The 18,873-nt window shown below is 45.0% G+C and overlaps 1 long non-coding RNA gene across 1 annotated transcript; it reads left to right on the plus strand.

Annotated features, from left to right (window-relative positions):
• The first annotated feature begins 1,782 nt into the window (after positions 1–1,782).
• Positions 1,783–3,232, plus strand: LOC308586345. Its single transcript, XR_014007833.1, has 2 exons — positions 1,783–2,200; positions 2,966–3,232. It is a non-coding gene; the product is annotated as an uncharacterized lncRNA (long non-coding RNA).
• Positions 3,233–18,873: the final 15,641 nt, after the last annotated feature.

Genomic DNA, 18,873 nt, shown 5'->3' on the forward strand with positions numbered 1-18,873 from the left:
CTGAAAGTGTTGCTGTGCAATGCCAGGTCAATGATTTAATAAAACCACTGCCATCCACGACCTGATTGTGGATGGAGGATTTGACCTGGCATGTGTGACAGAGACCTGGTTGGATGAGGCAGATGGGCCTGTCCTTGCCGCTGCTTGCCCACCATGTTTCTCTTACGCACAGCAACCCAGGTCATGTGGGCAGGGAGGGGGGGTTGCAGTGATTTTTAGGAAGTCATTAGTCTGCACCAGGCGTCCTATTGGGAAGACCCAATTTTCTGAGTGCATGTTCTGGAAGTTGGGCAATAGGGGCAGTGCGGGATTCCTACTGGTGTACCGACCTCCCCACTGCACCAAGGATTCCCTGCCCGAGCTGCTTCAGGTCGTGGCAGATATGCTCCTGCTGACACCTAGCTTGGTTGTCTTGGGGGATTTTAACATCCATGCCGACACGACCTTACAAGGGGCCGCTCGGGACTTCGTGGAAAGCATGGCCTCCATAGGGCTGTCCCTGAATAAGTTTGGCCCAACTCATAGCCGTGGACATGACTTAGACTTGGTGTTTACCTCTACGGATGTTGGTCATCTGACATTAACTAAAAGTGAAACAAAAGAAGTGCCATGGTCAGATCACTTCCTGGTGCAACTGGACTTCTCCGCGACCCTTCCCCTCTGCAGGGAGGTGGGACCGATTCGGATGGTCCACCCCCACCACTTAATGGATCCAATTGGCTTCCAGAGAGTGGTGGGGGATGTTTTAACCCAAGTTGATGGCCTTTCAGCTGATTCCCTGGTGGCCCGCTGGAATGCGGAGTTAACCAGGGCTATTGACTGTCTGGCTCCGAAGCGCCCTCTCCGATTGCATGGAGCCCGGACAGCCCCATGGTTTCCCCCAGAGCTGAGGGTGATGAAACAATCGTTGAGACGGCTAGAGCACCGGTGGCGGAAAACTCATTCTGTTGTTTTTTTTTTGTAAAATATTTATTAATTTTTTTTTTGAAATATAACAGTAAAAATGAAAAAGAAAAAAGAAAAATACAAAATAAAAACAGTTAAAAACATACATTTTTTCTTTTACTTATTTTCTTTAAGCTTATTTCCCGGACCTCCTCATACCTCCCTTTTTTGTATTCCACTTCAATTTATTGGTTCAGCAAATCCTTACCATTAGATTTTAACCCATTTATAACCCTTTTTTCATATTCTCTTAAATCATTACAGCTGGAAACCCCTTAGTTGTTATCCAACATCATTCTATCAAAAACTCATTCTGAAAACTCATTCTGAATCAGACCGGACACGGGCTAGAGCTCAACGTCGAACCTACCAAGTGGCAATGGCCTTCTTCGCCGCCTCCATTGCATCTGCAGAAAACAGCAGCAGGAGACTTTTTCAGGTGGTTCGCAATCTATTGGAACCACCTGCACCACCGGGGCCTGGTAGGGACCCCAAGATCTCCTGCAATGCTTTTGCAAAGTTTTTTGCAGATAAAGTCGCTCAGATTCAGAAGGAGGTAGACTCCACCGTGGGAGCAGGGCCAGGGCGGGAGAGTGCTAGAGTTCTGTCTGGTCCTGTTACATGGGATCAGTTTCAATCTGTTACCTCCGAGGATGTGGATAGGCTGCTTGGACAAGTGAAACTGACCACCTGTCTCCTTGATCCTTGCTGATAAAAGCGAGCCGGGAAGGGCTGGGCGATGCGCTCTGCGGGGTGGTGAATGCTTCCCTCTGTGAGGGAGCCTTCTCAGACTCGCTGAAAGAGGCGGTCATTAAACCGCTTCTTTAAAAAACATCTTTAGACCCAGCCAATTTGGCCAACTATCGCCCAGTCTCAAATTTACCATTCTTGGGCAAGGTGATTGAGCGGGTGGTTGCCAGACAACTCCAAGCACGCCAGGAGGATGCGGACCATTTGGATCCCTTCCAATCAGGATTCAGGCCTCACCATGGGACTGAAACTGCCTTGGTTGCACTGGTTGATGATCTCCGGCGGGCTAGGGACAAAGGTGAGAGCTGTTTCCTAGTTCTGCTGGATCTCTCAGCGGTCTTTGACACCATCGACCATAACATTCTTCTGGACCGTCTAGAGGGGCTGGGAGCTGGTGGCACTGTTATACAGTGGTTCCACTCCTTTCTCCTGGGCCGTGTCCAGAAAGTGGTGGTGGGGGATGAGTGTTCAGACCCCTGGGCTCTCACTTGTGGGGTGCCTCAGGGTTCTGTCCTCTCCCCCATGCTTTTTAATATCTATATGAAGCCGCTGGGAGAGATCATCAGGGGGTTTGGGCTGGGTGTTCATCAGTATGCAGATGACACCCAGCTCTACCTCTCCTTTAAATCAGAACCAGTGAAGGCGGTGAAGGTCGTGTGTGAGTGCCTGGAGGCTGTTGAAGGATGGATGGCAGCTAACAGATTGAGGTTGAATCCTGACAAGACAGAAGTACTGTTTTGGGGGGACAGGGGGCGGGCAGGTGTGGGGGATTCCCTGGTCCTGAATGGGGTAACTGTGCCCCTGAAGGACCAGGTGCACAGCCTGGGAGTCATTTTGGACTCACAGCTGTCCATGGAGGCACAGGTTAATTCTGTGTCCAGGGCAGCTGTCTACCAGCTCCACCTGGTACGCAGGCTAAGACCCTACCTGCCCGCGGACTGTCTTGCCAGAGTGGTGCATGCTCTAGTTATCTCCCGCTTGGACTACTGCAACGTGCTCTACGTGGGGCTACCTTTGAAGGTGACCCGGAAACTGCAATTAATCCAGAATGCGGCAGCTAGACTGGTGACTGGGAGTGGCCGCCGGGACCACATAACACCAGTTCTGAGAGATCTGCATTAGCTCCCAGTACATTTCCGAGCACGATTCAAAGTGTTGGTGCTGACCTTTAAAGCCCTAAACAGCCTCGGTCCAGTATACCTGAAGGAGTGTCTCCACCCCCATCGTTCAGCCCGGACACTGAGATCCAGTGCCGAGGGCCTTCTGGCAGTTCCCTCATTGCGAGAAGTAAGGTTACAGGGAACCAGGCAGAGGGCCTTCTCGGTAGTGGCGCCTGCCCTGTGGAACGCCCTCCCAGCAGATGTTAAAGCAATAAACAACTATTTTACTTTTAAAAGTCATCTGAAGGCAGCCCTCTTTAGGGAAGTTTTTAATGTTTGATGCTGTACTGTTTTTAATATTCAGTTGGAAGCCGCCCAGAGTGGCTGGGGAAACCCAGCCAGATGGGCGGGGTATAAATAATAAATTATTATTATTATTATTATTATGCTCCCTCCTCAATAATAAAATAAATTGATTGTTTTTCTTAGGAGGAATGGATAGCTCTGTCTAAGTCTGGAATATGGGCATGGTGTTTTGTTTTGTTTTCATGAACCCAGTTTTGTTGTAGCTTCTAGGTTTCAATTTTAACTTTGGGATATATGATGTTCAGCAATTTTTGGTTATTGCAGATACCGCCGTTAAGCCGTTAGTTAGTTAAGCCCAATAGCAAACTATAGATGCCCTCGTGCCAGCATCTAATTTTTAGATAACCAGTCAGTGGAGAGCCAAGAGAATACCTTAGAATTCCAAGGCTCCTGGGATCTCATCAGTGCTGCTAGAACTTCTCTCAGGTGGGAGAGAAGTTTAAAATATACATTGAATCTCTACTTTCAAAAGACTAGTGTAGGTACTGGAGATTTTTCTGCTGCCGCCCTAGGGATGCAGTGCTATGCCCCCCCCCAAGAGAGGGCATCCCAGGAGGCAGAGGATAGATCAAATACCCCCCTCTGACACTGGAGACAAAGCTCTAGTTTTGGGGAGAGAGAGATATCAAGTCAGATTCCCCTTTCCTGCTGTGGCTTGAAGCCTCTGGTGTCCTGGCCCAAACAATGATGGAGCTGCCACATCAATAGGGCCAAAGGGGTGGCACTCTGCGGGCAAAATGGGGGGCATGCAGGGGTGAAGACTGGAAAATGGCTTTGAAGGAAACAAAGGGTCCATTTCCCTGACATACTCCCAGAACTACAGTGGTACCTCGGGTTAAGCACTTACCGTATTTTTCGCTCTATAAGACGCACCAGACCACAAGACGCACCTAGTTTTTGGAGGAGGAAAACAAAAACAAAAAATATTCTGAATCTGAGAAGCCAGAACAGCAAGAGGGATCGCTGCGCAGTGAAAGCAGCAATCCCTCTTGCTGTTCTGGCTTCTGGGATAGCGGCGCAGCCTGCATTTGCTCCATAAGATGCACACACATTTCCCCTTACTTTTTAGGAGGGAAAAAGTGAGTCTTATGAAGCAAAAAATACGGTAATTTGTTCCAGAGGTCCGTACTTAACCTGAAACTGTTCTTAACCTGAAACACCACTTTAGCTAATGAGGCCTCCTGCTGCTGCCGTGCCGCTGGAGCACGATTTCTGTTCTCATCCTGAAGCAAAGTTCTTAATTCGAGGTAATATTATTGGGTTAGCAGAGTCTGTAACCTGTAGTGTATGTAACCCGAGGTACCACTGTATAGGAGCATGTCTAAATTTCTCCGTCTCCTTTCCCTCCCATTGATTCCAGTGAGAGGGAAATGGTTGCAAAAAAATGAAACCAGGTAATAGTTATTGTCAGAGCTGCCCTAGGTCCCAGCTCACAAAGGACCAACGCCACTTCATTGTTATATACAAAAGTCTTTATTGAAGTTCAGTTTGTCTTTCACATCAGCAGCATGCAACTCTACGTCTGAAACTCTAGACCGGCGAAGCTCCGTCTGAATCTCCTCCCCCCATACACCAATTTAAGACTCTAGCCTTGCTCCTCCTTTTCCGCTGCTCTTTCCGCCTCTGGCTCCGCCTGTCAGCTGGGGTCTCGCCCTTCCTAGACTCTTCTGACGCTGAATCCCCTGACTCTTCTCCTTGCCTCCGGCGGGCTTTAGGACCTGGTTCCCAATCTGGGTTTTCTGCTGTCCTGCGCGCCTGTACATTTGAACTTGGCGCGCGCGCCCAGCCGGCAACTTTCCTCCTGACCGTTACACTGCTCCTGTCACTGTTTCCCCCTTCGGGGGGGCTAGCTGGACCCGACCTCCCTTCCGTTCCCTCACTCTCCGATGGAGGCATGGTCAGCCCTGACTCCTCTTCTCTCCCTGCTGGAGGAGACGCTGGCCCTGCCCCATGGGACTCTTCCACCCCACTACGCTCTGGTGGGGAAGCTGGTCCTGATTTCCAGCTGCTGCTTTGGGAGTCCCCGCTGGCCCCTTGTTTCTGGTGTGTCCCCCCCCGGGACCCCCCTTGCCCTGACCATGGGCGCCTCCTTCTGGGAATCTTCTGATTCGCTGGAGAAGCTCATGGAATCTCTCGGGTCACTGCCATACTCCCCTACGCTGCCCTCAGATTCTTCCCCTTCGCTCTCCATTTCCTCTCTCCCTTGTACCTCTGCTCCTGAGCCCCTGACAGTTATGTTGTTTGATGTGTTCTTAATTGCATCTGTTTTAATTCATGTTGTGAGCTGCCTTGGGTCCTGTGTTGGAAGAAACTCATGATATACAAATGAAAAATGTATGGAGGAACACAAGACCACCACAGTACCTCTGCTCCCCTTCTCCATAAGTGCAGACAGAGGCATTCTCTCCAAGTCATTGACAATACATTGCTAATGTGGGAGCTCATGGGATTTTGGCACCTATGTTTGCACTGGACCAGTCATTGATGTACCCACATGAAACTCCAACGCTACATTAATTGATGCTATAAGAAAACCTCTATTTTCTCTCTCTCCTGCCTGTGTTCAGTGGTGACTCGATATTTAATCTTTAGTCTTTGCTTTGTTTTGCCTCACATAAGAGCAATTAAGGTTGCAAAATACATTGTTGTCCTGGTAATGCAAGTCTAATTATGATAATGTTGAGGATAACAAAAGTTACCAAGTGAAAGGGGGGGAAAGCAAGATTGCAAACAATTTTACAGCACACGCTGAATTGAAGGTAATTTGTAGGCAGGTCACCCGGGTTCAAGTTTTTGGAGGGCAAACATGCACATTTGTGAATTTGCCTTCAAATAAGAATGTTAAATAGTAGCAATGATTAACAGCAACAGTGTTGATCTAATTTGCTCTGATCGTGACAGGAACACAATTAAAATCAAGCTGGCAAATTGCAACAATATTTTGCATGCTAAACAGTACGGTATATGAAAACACCTACTGTGATCATGCTGGTAAAGAAATGATTATGATGATTAATAAAATAATAAATAAATAAATAATATGACCCTTAAAACCACTTACATGTGCATTTTCCTACTGAAAACAATGACTGAGGCAATTGTTATGGGGCTGTGGGCAGCAGAAGGTTATGAGATTTAAAGCTGTTGAATCATAGGGATGTGATGCAGATTACTCTGGGGCAGTGAGATTTTGCCAAGAGATAGATCCCATGCAGCAGCTTCTATTAAGCACAGCAAGATTATTTTTCTTGAAAACTGAAATCACTGCTTATCCCCTTTTCTGCCCTGGGAAGTGCTTTGGCATGGAGAAAATTGTTGATATGGATGAGTGACTTTGATGTGGTGCTCCGGAGATATAACTGCTGCCCTTTATATAGCGCAGGTCAAACTTAAATCTAGTTCAAACAGGCATTAGTCACAGACAAGGGATATAGCTTTCAAAGTCTAGCAACTAGGACTTGCATTGGGGCCAGGCAAGGACATCACCGCAACTCCCCTCGCAGCAGATGAGCAAAATCCAGAAGTAAGCTGTCAACTTGTCCAGGAACAAGCATCTATAGACACTGTACACTTCTGCTGCAGGTAGAATTGGAGAATATTTATAGCATCCACTCATCAGCTCACAAGCAAGAGCCAGGAGGGCTCCTTCCATCCATGTCTTCAGCTGATATTAAGAAATTGGGGGCTTCTGCTGAGGCTGGGCAGCTGTCCCAAACTGAGCAATCTCAACATGCAGGATACCTTTTAGAAAGGAGCGTATCTCATTTATCAGAAGGGATAGGCTTAGTGTAAATCAATGTTCACCTCAGGGAACAGACCTGATGACATCCATCTCCAAACACATTCAGCTCTTTTCACTTCTCTTCCAGTATAGTTGCACAAGTCAGAGATTATACTCTGCTCCACCTCAATTTCTGATATGGATGGAGAAGATGTCAAGTCAACTAACATCTGGATTTTTAGGCTTGTGTAGATTATAGGTTTTCATGGATTTGGAGATCACGTTGTAGCATGATTATTGCCTGTGGTATGCACATTCATTGTTGAGTCCCATGATGACCTCAGGACAGAACAAATTTGTAGGTTTTTATAACAACAAACCAAAATGTTCATCAATGTACATAATCATTCAAAAATGGTAATTTTTAGGAGTTTGCTGTCCTCAAATTTTAAACAGGCATATTGTGCTGTCTTGATTTAGGGGTGCAGAACTGCCAGCAATTTTTCTAGTTCCCTTTTTATGTATACAACTTGGTCATGAATTCCTTCAGTCACTTATGATGAAGAAACACATAACAAGCTTCCTAAACTCCCTTCCAAATTAAAAAAAGGAATTTCTGGTGTTTACTATGAAACTAAGAATACCACAGGACGTAAAATTATACAGAAAACAAGGGAATCGGCATATTCCTCACCTACTGTGAAAAAAATTCAAACAGCAGTTCATCAAAAGCCAGACTTTTTATCACCTATAGCAGGAAAACAACCAGAAACTTAAAAGTGGGAAGGTCCATTACTGAGTGGCAGAGCATCTACTTTGCATGCAAAAGGTTTAATCCCTGGCCTCCTCAGGTAGGGCCCTGAAGAACCAGTGCTAGTCATTATCCACAGTACTGAACTAGATAGACCACCGCTCTACCTGGTAATGGCTGGCATGGTGTGGTGAAGCCACAGAACTACCCATCCAACATTGATGTCATTGCACCCTACCTGGATGATGCTAGGATATGGGATGGTTGCAGGGTTGGGGTCATGTAGATGCACTAACAGAGACACTCCATGTAGCCCTGACCTTGCTGCTGCTCTGCCCCACCCCAGCACCATTCAGGTAAGCTGCAGTGGTGCCAGTATCAAGAGAGTGGCTGTGCCCCACCATGGCAGCCATTCCTGGATCTGACAGTAGAAGGCAGCTTCCTACAGTGACCCTAAAGAAGTCATTGGATTGTAGATCCCATCATCCTTGACCACTGGCCATGCTGGCTGAATCCATCAACCTCAGGGTGGGCACAGACTGGCTCTATGTCAGCCCCTATTCCTTTTCTCTTCCTCTTCTTCAGAAACGGAGCACTGCTCACTGATCTGACGAGGAGTATAGATCGCCCTGGTGTCAGATCAAAATTATGCTAATAACACTCCAGTTTAAGAAATGCGAACTCAGTGCAGTAGAAACAAGAAGGCATCCCAATGAATCCCATTTGGATGGCCTTACTATCAAATGCCTTTTATTTCACAACCCATTTGCTGTGGCTGCAATTATAGCACAGTAATGCCCATCATTACTTTTCAACTCCCATCCCTTGAAGCTCTGGTGCAGGCTATCAGAATGGATGACCGGCCATTTGGCCGAGGCGGAAAAAAATTAAAACAACAACGAAATGCAAAAAGCCTCACAGTCCGTTTGCAATACTTGCAGCCTCATTGATCATCTCATTTGCAAACCCTTTGGTTGCATTTATCTGTCGGGCTGCTTATACAAAACATGCACCATCATTAAGTGTTCTGGACACCCAGAAAGGGGGACTTAGGCCAATCTGCTTTTATTCATACCAGATTATTCATTTCATTCATCTTTTCGGGAGGGGGGGGGTGTTTCAATCCAAAGCAGATCAAATTTATTGCCTTAAGAAAATATTTCAGCTAAATTGAAGAAAGCTAGTATCCCTACTGCCATGTACACTGATTATTTTTTATGTTAATTTTTTTAAATAAGGAAGCAGCTAGGATATTTTTTGAGATAGCTCTTTACATTACAATGCCATAATTTAGCTTTGAACGCTGGATGCTCCAGGCCTTCACCACACAGTTCTGCTGTGAACAGCAGGATAGTTGCTCTCTTAAATCAGAAAGTTCACACACAATGAATGAAACTAGCATTGCATCTTCCATACACTAATAATGAAGTTATGATGATGCATTTGTTTGACCAGTCAGTTTATGCCTCGAATTCCCCTTGTAATAAAATGTTCCCAGTTTATAGAAAGCAAAGTGGTAAATCCCACATTTTTAAAAGTTCTGAATATAGGTTCATACTATTTGGAGCCGGTGAAAAGGCAGGTTAGATAATATTCCTAGTGATTCTAATTGTTCAGCAATTTTCTTAATATAGCAAAATTTCATTTATATAGAACAAGGTATATGAAACCTCCCAGAAAGAATTCACATCCCCATTTGTACACACTAATAATAGTACACACATAAGAATCCACCTGCTTGTTGAAGTGCTCATTTGAATTCCACCCCAGCTTGTGAGCCTGCTCCTCAATAGTTCATTTCACATAAAAGTTACAGAATTTTTTGTGCCTGCATGTTTCACTCACAGGTTCACTGCTTCATGCATTTTGTAGTAGTCTGTGCTTTGTTTTGTTGTTTGCTCAGTTTGTGTAGAGGACACTAGGCATTTTAACCAAATTCACCAGTGACCCTCTGTAAAACAAATTGTGGGCTTGGCAGAGTTCATTTGGCCAAATGTTCAGCCCAGCAAATATACCTGAGGGATCAGGAATGTTAAACAATCCACGGCCAGAACTAATCCCACAAACTTTAGTACCACAGTTCAAAAGATGTCTGGGTGTTATCATAAATAAGTCAATGTCAGCAGGAAAATGGACTAGAAGTAGATAGCTAGAGTTATTGTAGATATTAATATTGCACAGCTTCAAATAATTAGATGAATACAAATTGACTCCTCTTGGAATAAAAATTGTCCAGACCCATATTATGGTTTCAAAGCTTTCCTAACAGAACTTTCTTCAAAACAGAACATAAAACAATAGCGATACATCCAATTAGTTATGTAATATGATGTGGATGTCCACAACAGGTTCAGCTTCTTACAAAAATGAAATTACTCAAACAGAGCTAAAATCAGAGGTCTGTCTTTCTCCACACAGACTCCATTAGCCTGGAGCTCTTTTCTCTCCAGGAGACACCTCATTATCCCATCCTTTGTTCTCTGTGGCTTCCAGAAAAAGTCTCAAAGACAACTTCCTAAGATGGAGATTTGCAACAGAATAACCTGCACACATGATCTAGAGTTAAACCCCATGTGAGAGAGCAGAAAACATAAATGGTTAATTATCAACCCATTTAGGTGCTCAGAGAGCTCTTCTTAGCCTTAGTCTATAGCCCAATGGAATTCTCCATGTTACAAAAAAAAAAAAAGGAATTCTCCATGTTAAACCTTCAGCAATACACATTCAAAGTTATTTCCATTTCAGTGTTATGTCAACAATTATAGTCAACAAGAGTTCCCAGGGGATAAGATTTAAAGTATAAGATATCGAAAAATAAAATGTTGTTTTAAAAAAATATCCTACTCATTCCCACAATACTTTTTTATGTGTATACAGAGAACATGCATCCTCTATCCTACACTGAGGTACAGGAATGCTACATGCATCTCTCCACAAGCTCCTCACTACAGAGAGAGAAGAATGAGTTTCCAAGTCTCACGTAACACAGGAAGATGAAGCGATGCTTCTCATGTTGCCACTTCTTTGTAACATCTGAAGCTGCCCTGAATATCTCCAATCTATCCCAATTGCCTGGTTTATAAAGAACACCTCTACTTTTATCAGTGCAAAGATTCATAATCTCAAGGCTGGCAACCGTTGAGGGGGCACAGTACTCTCAAACCCAGGGACCAAATGTCCTGGGAAGGGTTGCTGGAGCAAAGGCAGGAAATTGCTAATCAATGAAAGGTGATTACATTAAGAGTTACAGTCCCAACACAGAAATTAACCTTAAGAGAGAGCATATCCATGAATAAAACAAATTGACTCTTCTGCCGTAACTTTGCTGCCTCTCAGGTGAGTTATTAGTTTCACCACAGTGCACATTATCAGGTGTCAGGTCTGAAGGAAATCAGCCCACTGGTTTTAGAGTTAAGAGCACCAAGAGAGTCAATTTCATGGCTGTGTAGTAGATAGGTTCTTCTTTTTATTTGTTCTGCCTGTTGCTAATGTTTCTTTTTTAAAAAATTGAACAATTAAAGCAGAATCAGAAAGCTGTAAATTGTATGGGTTATCTTCGAAAGTGGCTTAATTTCAACAATAACGAGCCTTGAGAACTCACAGATTCCCAATGAGTACTTGTTCGAAACAGTTTTTTCATCCATTAATGAATGGAGCATTGCACTTGTACTTCTGAGACTAGCAGAGCAATCCTAACACCGTCCAGCAAGCAAGGAACTGGTGGATCCACTACTGCAAACCCAACATTCTCCCCACAGAACCCCTTGAAAATCACTGAGGGTCTTGGAGAACCAATTAGTAATTTTTCTGCCTGTTGCAGCAATTGTCATGTGCTGTGCTAGATGCTGTGTGACCACCTGAATGAAGCTCACAAACCACTTGTGGCCCACAGACCACAGTTTGGAAGCCCCTGTGCTACTGCATCCCAAGCCCTCCCAGCTCATGCTAGCTAGGGCAGGAGGTGGTGGTGGTTTAAAAGAAGATAATGCTGTAGCAGTTCCAAGCATGAGGATATGTAAGACTTTGAAGCTAGCAGTTCCATAGTTGTTGGTTTGTTGTTGTTGTCATTTAGTCGTTTAGCCGTGTCCAACTCTTCATGACCCCATGGACCAGAGCATGATATCAAGGCTTTCCATTGCTTACTGCCAAAGGGAGAACCACTGGCTGTAGCTTCCCGCCCAATTGGATGAAGCTGGGAGCAGGCAGAGGCTTGTGGAGAGGCCACTATATACCACTATTAAAGACACATATACACTGCTATCAATGGGGGAGCAGCAAAGTTTAGGGATGTGCTCTTAGATTCCTTTCCAGGTTATCTTTCACAGTGCAATTCTGTACATGTCTACTCATGAGTAAACTCCCTTGCGTTCAAAAGGGCTTGCTCCCAGATCAGGCCTGCTAATCAATTTGATCCCCATTTTCCTTGTCATTATGGTGATGGAGAGGACAATAGTTATCTCTACCTTTCAGAGACCACCTCATTACAATGTTGGGCTAGGGTGATTTGGCATGAGACCAGAACTGCAATAGTGTATGACTGGTGTATGATTACATGTGTGTGTTTCTCTCTGTGTGTTTCTGTATGTGTGTAAATGAGAGGGAAAGTGTGTGATCTGCATGTTCTGTGAGTATGTATGTATGCGTGAGCAAGGGTGGATGTGTGCTTGGTAGCATGGGTAGGTTGTCAAATTTTGAATGTAGCTCTCAAGCTGCCCAAGGTTAGCCACCTCAGTGTACACCATTGCAGCCTTGTTGTTGTTCAGTCGTTTAGTCGTGACCGACTCTTCGTGACCCCATGGACGAGAGCACGCCAGGCACTCCTGTCTTCCACTGCCTCCCGCAGTTTGGCCAAACTCATGCTGGTAGCTTCAAGAACACTATCTCGCCCTTGCAGCCTTAACTCCCCTTAACTGGGCTGTCATGGACTGGAGCAAGTCACCATCTCCTACCCCTCAATTCTACACCTATTAAATGGGAATTTTAAAGGGTCTGTCTCACAAGGTTGTTGCAATAAAGATTAATATAATGATGGTAAAGCACTTTGCATCCTATTTAAAAGACTATTTTTTCTGTAAGCTGTAAGCTAAAACTGATCCATAGTGACTATACCGAACATTTACCTTGTTATTATGCAACTTTAATCCCATTGAGGCTGCAATTCTATGCACAATTGCTCTAAAGACTTAGTTCCAAACATGCATAGAACCATGATTAATGATATTAAGCCCTGAATTAACCTTTTATTTCATTATCTTGGCTGATGTGTGTATGATCTGAACCAGTCAGTTCCTTACTCATCCCATCTGTCACAAAAGCTGATTGTCACTTTCATGTCCTGCTTGTTGCCTTCTCATTGGCATCTGCTTGGCCACTGTGGGAAAACAGACTAGATGGGCCTTTGGTCTGATTCAGCAGAGCTCTGCTTATGTGTATTATTGTGGTACTGATGTTGAAAGCAACAGCTGCCGAATTTCAGTTGTCATAAAGCTCTTGCAGGCAGAAAGCCTCTGTCATGAAAAAGGCAGCAACCCAGCTTAAGCCCTGATCTACTTCAGTATCCTTGAAGTTGATAGCTAAATCAGAGTGACCTCACTTGGTTTTTAACTATGGCTGAGTGGGAAGGGCTAGTTCCAAGTACTGCTCTGCCACACACCGCTAAGAACAGAAATCATTTGGCCAGGAAGTATAAAGAAAGTGGAGGAGAAGAGTTTCTGGTTTCCCTATCCCCCAAACTGAGCAATCCCCACAAAATCTGCACATATCTGGAGGTGGATTATGTCATACCCTCCAACATTTCTCTGATGAAAATAGAGACGTCCTAGTCCATACCCTCCAACATTTTTTTCGATGAAAATAGGGACATTCTAAGGAAAAGTGAGAGCTGGACCACAAAGAAGGCTGATCGCTGAAGAATTCATGCTTTTGAATTATGGAGGAGACTCTTGAGAGTCCCGTGGACTGCAAGAAGATCAAACCTATCCATTCTTAAGGAAATCAGCCCTGGAAAAGACCCTGATGTTTGGAGAGACTGAGACCACAAGGAGAAGGGGTTGACAGAGGATGTGATGGTTAGACAGTGTTCTCGAAGCTACCAACATGAGTTTGACTGAACTGCGGGAGGCAGTGGAAGACAGGAGTGCCTGGTGTGTTCTGGTCCATAAGGTCATGAAGAGTCGGACACGACTAAATGACTAAACAACAACAAAGGAAAAGTGGGACATTCTGGGATCAAATCAGAAACCGGGACAACTTCCGTAAATCTGGGACTGTCCCTGGAAAATAGGGACACTTGGAGGTTCTGCTATGTGCATCGCTTTTGTGTGTTTTTGTGTGCTTGTATGCAATTCACACACACCTCAGTGTCCATCCTGTTGCTTTCTGTGTTCTGACAAATCCAGTACGTCTCTCCCTGACAGTTGCCTGCTACTGCTGTGCAATTATTTTCCCTCTGTGATTTCAGCCATAGGCACTTTTTAACGTGAGGGTCACTTGCATATCTTTCCCATAAATATTTAGAGGCTTTTCTGCAACCAACCAAATGTCACTCTGCACCTCCAGAGATATGATTGATTTAATGGGTCCCAACTACTACGGATTTAATGCACCAGCCAACCCAGCTAACGGGGGCACATCACATACATTTTGTGAAAACCTTAAGAGCATGGCATTGTTCAAAGTCTATGAAATGGATCAAGGGACGCACATGAAGCTCAGTATAATGAGTCTTTGTTATTCTTTTGGAACTGGGTGTGCCCCTGTCGGGATTGATCAAGTGTTCCGGTTCACAGGAACTATGAAAGAAAACTACATTGTTTATAGGGTAAAAAAAAAAATAATGAAGCAAAACGGTACAAAAATCAATAGTTCATTGTGTTTTTATTTCAGGCCTGGTAAAAGCCTGAGATATTTACCTAGGGTCTCGGGAGTTCATAAACACCTTTATTTGCTGCTTCCAATTTGACTTTGTTCAAAACCGGGAGGTTGCAAATGCGTTTTTGTTTGCTAACTGCTGATGCTGCTACTTCCCCACAAAGGAATGAGCTGCCTTTTTTCATGAGTGCCTCATAAAATAGGGATTAAGAGTGTTTTTCTTAAATGTAGTTTTTGTAATAGCACAGTCCAAGCCCCTTCAATCAGAGAACTTCAGTGCAACTTGACAGGCTAAACTGCCGTTCCACAGCCCACAGGACAAGCGGCCCCATTTGCACATGGTCGGTCAGCAAGCGTGGAAGATTCATGCTGCCTGCTAATTGCTTCTGGCAACTCTCCATGTCCAGAATGCCTCAGCGCGGCTCACTTCTTTCCTCGTGGTTCTATCTTTTCAGTTGCATCCCTTCTCCATTTTAATGGCTCGGTGGCGGAATACATCTGTGCAGGTGGTTGAAAAATGGAGGAGGGGAAATATTTTAGAAGTACACAGGCAGACCACAGGAGCCAAATCTGGGTAGGTTTGAGTGGTGAGGTCATAATACATGAATTTGTGAGGCTCAATAGCCTCTTTGTGCAAAGGTCACAGGCCAGGAGTGCGGCTACCTACCACCTGCCCCAATCTAGAGCATCCCACGGTTTCACAAGAACCCAGGAAGGCGTGAACTGCAATCCTGCCTCTCACCAGTGACACTAGAACATTCAGATGAATTATTGCTGTGCTCACAAGTACACACTCATTATCACTTGGTGAAGCCTTTGTGTCTGGGATTTTGATGCATGTGTGCAAGTCTGCATATAGTTCTTATTGGTTTCAGTGCACACAGTGTGGAATGCTCCCTGAGGAATCCTCTCCCTCCTCCAGTGGCACCAAAAAGCAGGGAGAAAAGAAAGAAGTTCTTACTTATGATTTTATCCAGTCATCACGGTGAAAGACAAGAAATCCAGTCATTCCACAATGGTGGTGCTGCTCACACTGAGCCCCTCCCCCATCCCTTCTAGCAACACCTCCCTCTACAGCATTCTCCAGTGGACAATTGTCTCTGTGCCCTTTGTTCTTGCACCCTTAATGAATGTCATGTTTTGGGGAAAGGAGGGTCGGTTATCTGTCCAGTGACATCCGCTAGCTGCTCTGTCTCCCCTCCTCTTTCACCTAACACCTCATAACTCTGCTGTTCACCTGCCCCTGAGCTGTTATCTTCCTCAAAGCCCTGCTATAATTCGAGGCTGCCTTCTTTCTTTCTTTCTGGAAGCTACAGGAGAAGGGTGTTAGCAGTGGAGCATATGTCCGCGCTGCCAAGGGCAGGCACGCTCCCAAGGGGGGCAGGGCGTGCTCCCAAGGGGGCAGGGCGTGGAGGGGGCCCTCCCACATGCCACAGTTCAGCGTAGGAGAGGGGCAGGGCAGCTGCTGCTCACTGTCCTTCTCCCCTCTGCAGCCAGGTCAGACATGACCCAGCAACAGAGCTGCTGCGGCTGGGCGTGCCTCACCACAGCTGAGGAGAGCTGCTCTCTGCCGCCAGATCAGAAGAGCTGCCACCGCCAGGAGCGATGTGTGCCGCCCACTTGCCTGCCATTTTGTCACCCCCCCTCAGTCATGACACCCAGGGTGGACCACACCCCCTTCCTACGCCTCTGAATGGGGGGGGGTGATCCCCACCATTCCTCTCCCTCTTCAGTCCAGTCCCTGACACTGCCTGGAGCTGAAGGGAATGGGGCTATCCTTGCTGATGTGGTGATCTAGATACGTATACCTGAGCCTGTGGATTGGGGCATGTATGTTTTCTGGGTGCTGGAATGTTCGGGGAAGTTCATCTAATTCAAGGTCCCTTTGATCACGAATCTTCTGTGTTTTCGCTTTTCTTGCTAATATATATTGGTGTGAAGCCAGTTAAAGGGAAAGGGTCAGGAGCAAAAAGCCAAGATTATTTCAGACAACTCCCAACTCGTAGCTATAAAGTCAGCATAAAGGAACAATGACTAGTAACGGGAATGTGTCGCGATGATAGGAATTTATTATATATGGTAATAATTTTCCCCCTGTCATATCACAGAGGTTCAAGTCATGTTACAAAGCACCCAGTGGTGGTTAGTGCCCAGAGAAGCAGTGTGGTGTAATGATTAGAGACCTGGGAGACCAGGGTTCAAATCCTCACTTGGCCATGTTTACCACTGAATTGGAACAAATATCAATTCATAGGGGGTAGGGAAGTGAGTTCAATTAAGAGACTTATCCAAGGCTGCAAGTGAGCGCAGGTTTGCTGAGCAAGGATTTTTGAAGCTGAGGTTCTCATTTCCATATCAGACTTGTTATTCTCTGTTTTCATGCTATCCTTAAGAAATGTTCTGTATAGGTGACAAACATCCTACTAACAAGCTGCTGACAGCTTCTGCTTTGAGGAGTTGTGTTCTGGGTTTTTGTTGCTGTTGTTGTAGGTTTCAGTACTTGTGTTTATTACTTGCATGCAGAGCAACACAGCTTGGCTAGATTTGCATCCACCTTGAATATATTATCATGAGTTGCGCATAATTTTCTGAAGCTATGTCAGAGCCCAAATTATCAGTGAAATGTACTGCATTAAGAGTCATTTTTATCATATGTTTATGCAGTAATTAATTGCATATAGTTTATCAGTATATAAGGTCCAAAATTACACTTCAAACTAGGATAGGTTTTGGAGAGGAATGGTGAAAAGAACCTTATCTGGTTATTATTGGAAACTATTCATTACATCTGTCTTTCTGAGCAAATGTCTATAATACAAGGACCTTTCCCCAGGGAACCAGAGGTACAGAGATGGGCTGCACATGGTTCTCCTATGCTCATGGAGTTAACCCATCATTATCACCTCTCCCAGCCAGAGCTGATAATTTCCTAGCCTTCCCCTGCCAACTCTTGCAAGCTGGTACCAAACATATTGCTCTGCTTTCCTTTCGGCCACATCAGTGAGGCTGAGAGGGGGGTCTTGTTGTCCAGGCAGCCCAGGTCCTCCATACACACTGCCCAAGCTTATGCCAATGGGAGGTCACTTTGGTGCCATTAACACAGCAGAATGACTTCACCCCCAGAGGTGCACTCCATTCTCTCTCAAGACAGAGGGATGCCAACAAGGCACAAGAGCGCAGCAAAATTTCCGGCAACCAAGCTCACCTATCTGACGACAGGCACCAATATTTTTGGTTTCTTAATGGTTTGATTGTTTAATCAGGCTAGGCTGGGGTGGGGGTGAGAGCAAGAGCGAGAGTGGGGTATCTTTTTTCAGCAGTGCTATGGCAGCCTTACCTCACCTACTTCCTCGGAGTCAGTGCATATTTCTTGTTTATCTAAAACTGATTTCATAGAATCATAGAATTGTAGAGTTGGTCATCTAGTCCAACCCCCTGCGGCTCAAGATTCTCAACTAAAGCATCCATGACAGATGGCCACCCAACCTCTGCTTAAAAACCTCCAAGGAAGGAGACACTAAAATCTCCCAAGGGAGTCTGTTCCACTGCCAAACAGCTCTTCCTGTCAGAAAGTTCTTCCCGCTATTCAGTTGGAATCTCCTTTCTTGTAACTTGGATACTTTGGTTCAGGTCCTAGCCTCTGGAGCAGGAGAAAACAAGCATATGCTTTTACCTTTTAGTGAGCGCATGGGATTTAGTTGTTATGCCGAGCCTGAACCTTTTGGCCATTCCATAACAAGATCTATCTCCTCCTTAATGTCTTTTCCTGCACAATGTTCACATTGATAACCTCAAAGCACCTGCTAAGGGAGGAGATACTTCATCTCTCTAGGCACCTATTTTGGTCTGAGCCACAAAGAGACTTGGGTCGGGCTTCCTGATCCCAGCCTGCCAATCACTTGGGTCTTATTCTACACTGTTTTGCCTTACCCTGCACTTTATCACCCCACAAAGGATTTGCTTATTTTCCACCCCAACATCAGGGGTTGTTGCCTATTTAAAATGCACTCTTGTCTTCAGCATGCACCTACATACATATATTATTTCCTAAGACATATATACCCCTCTCCAAAATGGAAACAATTCTGTATGCATAAATTTAGAGGATTAAAAATATGTGTTTGGATTTCCTGTTTGCTTAGAAAGGATTGTAATTTCATAATATTAACTTAAAGGATGTATTGCAAGTTATTTCAGAAAGAAAGAAAATGCAGGGAGCAAATCATAGAGCAAACAAACATGAAATGAGAGAGAAGTCGGTATATAACAGTAAATGAAGGGTGTGTTTGGGTGTGTGGGTGTGGGTGGGTGTGAAAGAGAGATTGACTGGTTAAACAACCAAAAGGTAATATTTGCAGAAACTAATATGT

This window comes from Podarcis bocagei (genome assembly GCF_964188305.1).
Source record: "Podarcis bocagei genome assembly, chromosome: 4".
NCBI lineage: Eukaryota > Metazoa > Chordata > Lepidosauria > Squamata > Lacertidae > Podarcis > Podarcis bocagei.